Source organism: Rattus norvegicus, chromosome 13, assembly GCF_021556685.1.
Source record: "Rattus norvegicus strain SHRSP/BbbUtx chromosome 13, alternate assembly SHRSP_T2T, whole genome shotgun sequence".
Classification (NCBI taxonomy): domain Eukaryota; kingdom Metazoa; phylum Chordata; class Mammalia; order Rodentia; family Muridae; genus Rattus; species Rattus norvegicus.
In genome coordinates, this window is record NC_141546.1 from 23,175,514 (window position 1) to 23,186,546 (window position 11,033).

Genomic DNA, 11,033 nt, shown 5'->3' on the forward strand with positions numbered 1-11,033 from the left:
TTTGGGCAAAGCTCACTTCAGCAAAACAAACCAACACTTGGAGGACGCATGGGAAGCCAGAGGTTTTAAACTCTATTTCTCAATATATTTGGCTAGTCGTTGAATATTATACTCTCACCAAAGAACACTGTGATACTGTGTCATGATAAGGTCCTAAATCTCAAATCTATGGCAGAGTCTACTTTCACACATAAGTTTTTGTGTGCACGATTTGGCTCTCTGTCAATTACTGGCCCCCAAGCCACGCTGCAACAACATCTGAAGGGCTTTGCCAAATCATTTTCTTAAGGAGTAGCACAACTTTTCATTCAGTTATGTGAACTCCTGACTTTCCAACCCTCCACTCCAAGGCTTCTGTCCTCTGGATATTTAAAACCTTTCCAGTGGATGCATCAGATTTTTGTGGGTTTTGGTTTCTTGGTAAATATGTTTATTACTTTTCTTTTCTTTTTCTTCTTCTTTCTTTTGAGAAATGTAGTTGTGTTTACAACTAGCAAAAGGAATTGATCTTTTTCTTTCATCAATCTGTGCCCAGTATTAGTTAAGCTGGTAGATTTGAGGGAACAGTTCCCGGGACTTGTAAAACTAGTTGCAAATTGAAGGGCCCCCAAGCCCTCTGGTTGAAAGGAAGTTTGTTGGATGGACTCCCAGAGCCTCAGCAGAGCTGACACACTCATGGATGAATCCTTTTGACAGGGAAAAGACAAAGTTCAGAGTGTACCAAGAAACAGTGCACAGCGCAGCCTGGAGGTTTCAAACACAAAGCTACTGTTGTAGCCTCCCATGGACTTGGGGTGCTGCTTTAGTTGACCCCTCATGAAGTGTCTTTCTTTGAGACCCAGAGTCCAAGGGGAATTTACGAGCCTAAGGTGGTATCATTCTGCCAGATAGCTTTGGTCATGTGATCATGATCAACTGGACTGGGTAGAGCTGGAATCTGGCAGTGAGGCCCAGTCCTTTTTATTGCTGTGGTTTTTCAGAAAGTCTCTCACGAAGCTCTGGCAAGCCACATTTATGGTAATATACTCAGTACTGTAAGCAGAGGAACCCACTAGCACTTCCATGTCCAAAGTTTTGATTGGGGCCTAAGTATATAACCTTGACTGAAAGATGTCAATACAGTGGAAGTCCATCTCTAAGCAAAAGAGCACAAAAGAGCCACCTAAACAACTTGGCTCACCTTGCTGGCATCGGCTCCGCCCTAAAGTCCTGTTTGGCCAGCCTCCTTTAAACAAAGACATTCCTATAAAACCTTCCCAAAACTTAATTCCTGGATAAGGGTGAATTCTGGCTAAGTAGCTAACATCTAGCCTTTGGGCAAAGCTCACTTCAGCAAAACAAACCTCCAACACTTGAAGGGTTTATTAGGGAGCCAGAGGCTTTTAAACTCTATTTCCCAATACATTTGGCTATCCACAGAGTATTACAACCCCAGTAAAGAACACCCTATGATACTGTGTCACAATAAGGTACTAAGTCTCACACTTGAGAGTAAACAGTGTGGTGTACACATAAAACCCTAGCACTTGAGAGGTGAAGGGGACAGGATCAGTCATTAGGGTCAGTCTCAGCTATACCTTAAGTCCAAGATAACCTAGGCTACATGGTACCCTGTCTCAAAAATGTCAAAGGACAGTGGTCGTTACTAGGTTCTTGCTATATCCAGTTTGCAGCTCTCCATGATCACATGACCAAAATATGGCAGCATTATACCACCCTGAGCTTACAGGTTCCCATTAGATTCGTTTGGGGCTTAGAAAATGATTCTCCAAAAATATGGTGTGGTAAGTTTTGTTATATTATTCAATGGACAGATTTTTTAGTTTATTTTCAATTAAAATAGATACCTTTCCTCCCTCTAGCGTCTCTCAGATTAACAGCCTCTTCTCCGATTACCAGTTACATGTGTTTACATGTAAGATCTATAAATGCTTCGGTCCCCAGCTCCGAAAAAAAGAACAAAAAAAAAAAAAAAGATCTATAAATGCAGCCTGCTCAGTCTATTTGTCCTTTGTGTGTATATGATTTCAAGACTATTTTGTATTAGATAATAAATTAAGGGGCTCCTGCCTAGAACATGGTAACCGTCTGTGTCTCAGCAGTCGCCAGTTGCCTGTTCTTTGTCCAGCAGTGGGAGTGACCCCGGGAGATTTCCCCTGTCCTCAATAGAAAATCTATTGATATTGTCATTGTTCTGGTCTTATATAACCATTTTTTAAAAAATTTATTATATATAAGTACACTGTAACTGTCTTCAGATACACCAGAAGAGGGCATCGGATCTCTTTACAGATGGTTGTGAGCCACCATGTGGTTGCTGGGAATTGAACTCATGACCTCTGGAAGAGCAGTTGGGTTCTCTTTAGCCCCCTTATGTAGCCATTTCTATGACAGGTTGTTTCACCAGACTTCCTAGCATAGCTCTTAAAATATTTCTACTCCCTGTTCCATGTTTCTTGATGCTGCAGGTGTTGATAAAGATGTATACATTGGGGTGGGGCTCCCCACGATATGCAGACCTTTGCACTGTGTCCAATGTGGTTTTCTATTTGCTGTAAAGAGAGGCTTACTCTTCAGATTACCCATGAGAACCTCTGGGATTTTATCTGTATTCATAACAGACTGCAAAAGGGAATGTAAGCCCATGTCTTTGGAAAAAGGCTGAAAAAATGGACACACATGGACAGACTTCCATTATGCAACCTGGTGGGCTTATTCAAGGTCCAAAGGCAGTGCCTGTTTCCTTTGCCCAGTAATAAATTACCACTCCTCCAAGAGTCTGCACCCTCTGCTCCTCTCTGCTATCAGGGAAGAATAGAAGCCTCAGAACAGATCTGCCACTTGGGAAACCAGATCCCTGGGATTGGCTCCCATGGAGAGATGCTAGTATCTTCCCCTGCAAACTTTACTCTTTTTTGTCAGTTTATTTCAGTGCAAAGTCAAGAGAACAGCAGGAACCTCTCCAGGCCCTACAGCCCTATCACTTTCTAATCCCAAGGCAGTGGTCTTCACTCAGCTGGGCATTGCTACAGTTAAGCTAACAGATAATGAAATATTCATGTCCAAATGTGTTAAGTTCTGGGTCCCAGGTCAGATCCTGGAACACAGCAGTGAAATTAGTGGGGAATCTGGTGACATGTCCAGGAGGTGTTGTTTGGCTAGCGTTATACCAAGGGTGATTTGTTTCCGTTGCTGTATGAAGGTGCTAGGTATTGACAGTTGGGGAACACTCCTTGTTGTCTTGGTAACAAATCTCTTTTGCATCCAAACTCCTGGTGGCTTCCCTTCTTAGGTATTATAAAATCCAGATGTGATTTATATTGTCCTCAGATTTTAGCAGTTGGATTATAAAAAAAAGGCAAAACAAACATGGCCAGATTCTAGACCTAATTACAGAGGTGTGGGAAGGGTGTGTAAGTGTGAGCATACACACTTACTCTTGGTAAACACAAGAACAATTTGTAAAATCCTAGGGGATTTCTTACTTTCCTGGAGTACTGAACTGTCCTGTAGTGCAGTCTGGGGTTCTTTTCTGAAGAGGGTAGGAATGTGTACGATATTGATTGAACAGATCTGGCCTGTGGGAGCCTCAGGTTAGCCACACTAGCACTGTTATGTTCATACAGGATGCTTCCTGTAACAACCTGCAAGACCCATCGAGGCTCACTGAGCAAGTCAAGGGCTCAGCTTTGGCACAAGACTAAAGGGAATGAATATATATATATATGTATATATATGCATATATATATGTATATATATATGCATATATATATATGTATATATATTTAAGGGACAGATTTTTAAAAATCCAAATTGATGTAAAAATCATGGAAAGCAAACCATAGTTAAGAAACTATAGTAAAAATTGCCTCACTGGGGCTGGGGATTTAGCTCAGTGGTAGAGCGCTTACCTAGGAAGCGCAAGGCCCTGGGTTCGGTCCCCAGCTCCGGAAAAAAAGAACCAAAAAAAAAAAAAAAAAATTGCCTCACAACAGACAAAAGTAACCTACAGCAAAAACTGTCTTAGACTATGAACAGCAGAAACTTTTATTGGATTGCATTCTTATTGCCAATAACCAAGCAAAGATTACTATTACCTTGCTCTTGGTTGCTGTAAACTATTAGCCTTTTCTGATGTTAAGAACAATTTGCTTTGAATTTATCATGATGTCTATAATAAAACAACATGGACAATAAATGCTGACAAGAATGAAGAGACGTGACCTCTCACGCACTGCTGATTAAAATGTGAAGTGCTGCAGCGACTGGGCCGCAGCTTAGTGGGTCCTTGAAGGGTTCAAAACAGAAACACACATGACCCACAAGATCCACTGCTGGGTATGGATGGAGAACAACTGAAAACAGGCACTCAGATAGATACCTGCATACCCGTTGATAACCAAGGACCAACTCTACAAGTGGCCTTAAGTGTATGACTTATTTCATTTAGCATGATGCAAACAAATTCTTAAGAAACAGTGGAATAACGGTTACCAGGGACTGAGAGTGGTAGGGATGAGAGTAAGTCTTACACATGATTCATCCTGATGGCTGACCAATACTGAATGTACTGAAAGCCAAGGAATTACACACATAAAAAGACTGCAATGGCAAATTCTACTACATAGTTTTTACCAAAATAAACTCCATGAAATATAGAAAACAAGAAAAGATAAGTCATTTATTTTACCCTGAGATAAATTCCATTAAATTTTGGCCCAAGACTTTTCTCATGACTTCTCCTGATTTAACTTTACAGTATTTGGTAGGGTTTGCTAAAATAATCAGGTTTTTTTTTTTTTTTCTGTGTTTGTTCCTTTCCTCATTTGAAGGCTGTTATGTTCCCCTGCCTCATATAAACAAAGCAGAATTGTCTATAAAATACACATTTTCCATCTCTTAGCCTCCGCTGTCACTAAAAAGATGACGCTAAATTGTTGGAGAGCAGTGGAGAAAAGGAACTTTGCAGACAGCAATGGGGATGCAGGTCTCATCTGAAAACAATATTGTTTATCTGAGGGTTGGAGTCATCCCTCTCCTGCCCTAGCTGCTGCATTCTTGCACTTAGAGGCTCAGCCTCAGAGAAACTGTCAGGGACATAAGTCTGGGAAAGGACCAAGACATGAGATTTTGTCAGATATTCTTTTTGTGTGTAGTACATGTATGTGTGTGCAGCATGCATGGACAGGGGCACACAGGCACAAAGCAGAGGAACATGGTGTCTTCGCCTATCTGACTGCCTTCCAGGCAAGGTGTTTCATTATCAGAAAGCTGTAGATTCTGGCTGGGTTGGTTGATTGGCAAGCTCTCAGGATCCACCTGGCTTTGCCTTTTCACACTGCGGTTACAGGAATATGAGTCATGCTTGGCTTACTGAAATGGGTCCTTGGGGATTCAGACTGAGATCTCAATAGCTGCATAGCAAGCATTCTTACCCAGCAAAGGTAACCCTGGCTACTCAATAGGTAGAGCAACTGACCTCTGCCCCCCCCCCCCCAAGTGTTGGGATTAAACATATGAACTACTGCACACAGCTCAGCAAGACTCCTCTACTCTGCTTCTGGCAGGGAGGGAGAGCTGAGCTTTATTTGTGCTTGTGCAATTAAACGTTGGCGATATCTGAAGAGCAGTGGAGAGTTTTCTTTCAAAACTGTATGTATATACTTCTACCACTTGGTACAGCACTTTGAAGTAGAGGTGTGTAGGTAAGGTGTCCAACAGCTTTCCTTTAGCATAGCAGACCTTGATTTAGTGATCACTTGTAACTATGACTTCTTTCCCGATTCCATTTCCTAAATTGAACCTGCACTTACCATACCTTGTGGAAGACTCAGTTAACAGCTACAGAATAAAAGTCCAAGGTTACCCTGTGTTGTGTTGAAACCTACAGCAGGAATGTGAAGAAATGAGTATTTTTCTCTTTGAGGAGTGGAGCTTGTCCATGTTTGTACATCGCTTTGGAGACTGACAGCTATGACAGATGATCCCAGTCATGTCGAACCCACACTCTACTTGGATTTTTATTGCTTCATCCTCGTCATCTTGAGATATTTTCAATTTTAGCATTCTTTGTAATATTCTAGACTTTTCTACACATGGATATACTTTGTGGAATCATTGCTGTCTCAAGCCTTTCAGAATGTACTGACAATTTTATAGACATCTTTGGATTAAGTATGGAAGTACTACAGTTCTGGTAACTTCCAAGGAATTTTAACAGTCAGAGCCTTGGCTTTTAGAAAAGAACGGTGTTCAGTTGCATGTAGGGAGGACGGCAGCATGGACCTGTTCAGATGACTCACATCCCGTGCTAAGTATGGAGGCAATGCCAGCATTCTTCAGGGAAGCACCAACCTCCTGACCTCCAAACCTCCAGTCTAGTTTATCCACATTTGCTTTAAGGAGGTCTACTTTTGAGAGAGGGAGGGAGGTAATGGGTGTGTGTGTGTGTGTGTGTGTGTGTGTGTGTGTGTGTGTGTGAGAGAGAGAGAGAGAGAGAGAGAGAGAGAGAGAATGTGTATGTGTAGTCATTTCAAAGTTAAGAACATCATGATAATTCATCTCTCATTCCTCACCTCTGTGACTTGGCACAGGCTTTTTAAAATGACATTCACCAGCACAAGCACAACAGCAATAGCATGTCTGAGAGAACTCACAATTCCGTAATGTTACTTAATAGTACATTCACATTTCTTCAGTTCCACCTTTCCTTTTTATGAATCAGTATCCAATCAAGGTTCAAATACTCTGCTGTCTTGAACTGTGTTTAGTGAGCATGAGACTCACTAACCTATTTTACCCTATAACATTGGCTTTTTGGAGAAATCAGCCCATTTTCGGTAGAATGAGTCATATATCTTGATTGATTTGTTCCTTGTGTTCTCTTCCCAGCAGACACAGCAAGTGCTGGTCACTGGTAGAAGAGGTTCAGATCAGTTGCTAAAGCAGGACACTTTATAAACACTTTCATGTTGCATATGACTGGGAAATCCACTGTTGCTCTCCAACCCACACTTTTCTTCCAGTGACAGATGGGAGGGACCCTTGTTCTCTCCATTTGCTACTGGGTGGGCTTCTGTGACTACTTCAACCAAAGGTATGGTGACAGTGACTTCTGAGCCTTGCTGGCAAAGGGTGTATAGCTCCACTTTGACGTGTGTTGGACTTGCTCGGCAATGTTCAGTCACAGCAACCACACAGCAATGGCTTCTCTCAGGCCCCCATTGTGTGTCTAGGAAGATCCCTGGCAGAAGCCTTGAGCCTTTATGGAGGAGGATGTGGAGCCAACTCCTAGAGCTTCTGCTCTCCGCTAGTCCACTGCTTCAGGCAAGCAACTGTATAGGGGACTCTAGTGAGAGCGGAAAAGCTTTCCTTCAACAACTAGCCCACAGGGTTTGGGACTGCTTGAAGTACAGTACAATACACGCTGACGTAACTGAGCTAACCCATGCCTTCTTATACTCTATATTGATTTACTGACCTTAGACACATTGCTCACCTTTCTGTTTACCCAGCTAAGTGCTGATGTAGGGATGGACTCTGAGTCTTCTCCCAGAAGTATAATGGCTTTGCCGGTGACATGACATAATCAATTTCCTCTAGCTTTCTTGTCCCTGAAGTTTTTGAGTACTTGTTTTTACATTATGTTATTGGAGTTCAGAGTATACACTGTCAAGTTCAGTTTCTTCAACCATCAAGCAAGTGCCTAAAACCACTGTTAGCAGCTCAAACTACAACATAGTGCAGAAACTAATTGCTCCCATGTTGAAATAGTATTTGAATTATAATCTTTAAAAATATTTACTACATATATATGAATATTTTGAATGAATGTGGAATGTGCACCACACCTGTGCCTACGGATTGATGGTGGCAAGTTAACATTTGGGTGCTTGGGGACCAAACTCCAGCCCTCTGCAGGAACAGCAAGTGCTCTCAAACACTAAGCCAACTCTATGCCTCTACATTTGAAAACTCCTTTTCCAGGCTGACTACAAACATGATCCATTTTCACACACCTTCCTCATATTACTCAGTCAGATTCTTCTCAATGCTACAAATGCATATATCCAAGTCTCTATGGATCACATGGTGAGTCTGGATATATGACTAACACAAATTATAAACCTGCAAAATCAAATATTGATTAAATACCACCTAGATTATTTTAGTACTGTGACTACCAGAAATGCTGAAGACAGCCAAGGGAGATCCCTGGGCTTCTATCCTTGCCTCAGCCTCTACCAGGTGCTCTGCAAGTTTTCACTGTGATTCTACTATAGCTGCCAAAAGGCTTCCTATTAGATGCTACTGCTAACCATAATCCTATCCTACCCTTCCTCCCTCTCTCCCTCTTTCTGTTTCTCTCTGTAGGCCGGGTGGCTCTGGAACCCATTTTGTAGACCAGGCTGGCCTCAAACTCAGAGATCTGTCTGCTCTGTCCCTGCACCGAATGCTGGGATTGAAGGTGTGTATCACCACAAAAATACAATCCTATTTTCAATGCTTTGCCTTTCTTTGTTCTAGATGTTCAAAGTGAAAACTGGAATGGCTGCACTCACTAGCCTTGGACAGTGATGAAGGAAAAAGGTTTTCCCCATTTGAGTTTCCATAGTGGAGGCCAGAGCATGTCTCAGACCAGGAAGGCATTTTGGATGGACAGAAATTCTTCAAAAGACATTGGTCGGATGAGTAACTTTGTGATCCTGTTTTTCTATGTCTTAAAACAGATTATTTTACACACACACACACACACACACACACACACACACACACACACACACACACACACTCTTACTCTTCTGTTATATCCCAGAGCTTGAGATTAATTTCTATCATATATTCACTGATATTCCTATCATTAGTTGTAAGTACTGTTAGCTTCTCCCTCCACTGCCCCTTCTATCTGATAAGTGGGTAAGAATTTTTAGGCTAAGCATGCTGTGTGCTAAAGTTATTAGGCAAGGTGCTTGCTCTACATTTTATATTTTACATGAAGTTCAAAAGACACACTGCAACACGCTTGTCTACTTTTCAAATTTACACATTTTTACCTGATGCGCAGTATTTACAAACAAACAAAAATCTCCTGCAATCAGCAACATTCATTATGAGCCAGGCTTGGTACCAGGTGCCTACACTTCTAGCACCTGGGAGGCCAAGAGGGGATGCGATCCCATCTCAAAATAAACAAAGAGCCCCAACTCCGTCAAGTCCCAACCCAACCAAAGAAACCCACTGGCAATGCCTGACCCCTGGTGTAGCTTCACTTCTTCTATCTCACGGCAGTGGCAAAGGGTGCTTTTCAGTGTGAGCTGTACCATCTTGGCTTCCTGCCAGCAGACAGTGAACTCAGCAGTCAATTCTCTGCTGCTGTATTGGACAATCAGTGTCTGCGATTCCTCAGAGCGGGATAACGCTTTTTTTTTTTTTTGGTTCTTTTTTTCCGGAGCTGGGGACCGAACCCAGGGCCTTGCGCTTCCTAGGTAAGCGCTCTACCACTGAGCTAAATCCCCAGCCCCGGGATAACGCTTTTAACCATGTGGTGTGCAGCTCAAGATGAGCAGCCACAACAGTCTTCTTGATGGCTCAGAAAATGTCTACCTAAAACTACATAGCAGTCGCAGACCTGAGAAGCAGAAGAACATGTACGCACCGGCTCCACTACTTTTCTACACAGAGAACACGGAAAAGGTTGTCACCATAGGTCAGTGCACAGGAGCGTTTGCCAGGCAAGCCTGACAATCTCAACTCACAAATGCTGAAGGAGAGGACTAACTCCACAAACGCATCCCGACATCCACACATCCCAACTCCACTAAGGTCTCCTGACTTCCACAAGTGCTCTCCTCACCATAGCATGAAAAGCATACACACAATTTAATGTTCTTTTTAAATACACGGAAATAGCTTATAAAGCAAATCTTACCATTCCGAAAGTGTAAAGATACTAACTAGATTACATAAATAAAGTTATTCCCTAAAAATAGATTTATGGAATGGAGCAATAACTCCACATCACAGAAACACAGAGGCCTTAAAGAAGATATAAAAATCAAATGTGAGGGGCTGAGCATAGTGGTGCATGTCTTTAGCACTTGGGAGGCAGAAACAAGTGGATGTCTGTGAGTTCAAGGCCAGCATGGCCTACATAATGACGTTCAAGTCAGCCAGGTAAGACCTTGTCTGTAAGAAGTAAAATTAAGTGCAATTATAGCATTTACTGTCAACACTATGGTTACCATTTGCTCATGTATTTAACCAAATTATATAGAATTTCTTTGAACTTTGGATTCACAAAAATTCTCACTTTCAAATGTATTTAAATAACTTTATATTAATTCTCATTAACCAGAGACTTATCGAGACAGTTTATATATACTTTATTCACAGATTATGTTTGAGTAAGAATGTCCCTAAAAGCTTGTATCTGAATGCTTAGTTATCAGGGAGTGGCACTACTTGAGAAGGCCAGGTGGTGTGTGTGGCCTTGTTGGAAGAAGTGTATCACTAGGGTTAGATGTTGAGGTTTCAAAAGCCCAAGTCAGGCCTCGGTGGGCTCTCTCTTCCTGCTGACTGCAGATATACAGAACTCTCAGTTTCTACTCCAGCACTATGTCTGCCAGCATGCTGCCATGTTCCTCACCATGACAACGGTTTAAACCTCTGAAACAGTGGCAAGCCCCAATTAATGCTTTCCTTTTTAAGAGTTGCCTTGGCCATGTTGTCTCTACACAGCAATAGAACACTGACTGTAGTGGGTTTGGCCTAAAGCTGCTCACATTCTTATGTTAATTTGGGTCCTCAAAATTGTTTGCAACACAGAGTCTGCAGTGGGTGACCCTGCCCCCAGTTGGTTTTGACTGGTAAATAAAGATGCCAGCAGGTAATGGCTGGGCAGGGAGACAGAAGAGGGACTTGAGGATCCCAGGGCTTGAGCCCTAGACAGGAGAGGAGATCTGCCGTGCAGGCAGAGTGTGGAGGACAGGGAGGCAGAGCTGCAATGAAGGAATGGGGAGAGTGTGGCCAGAGGG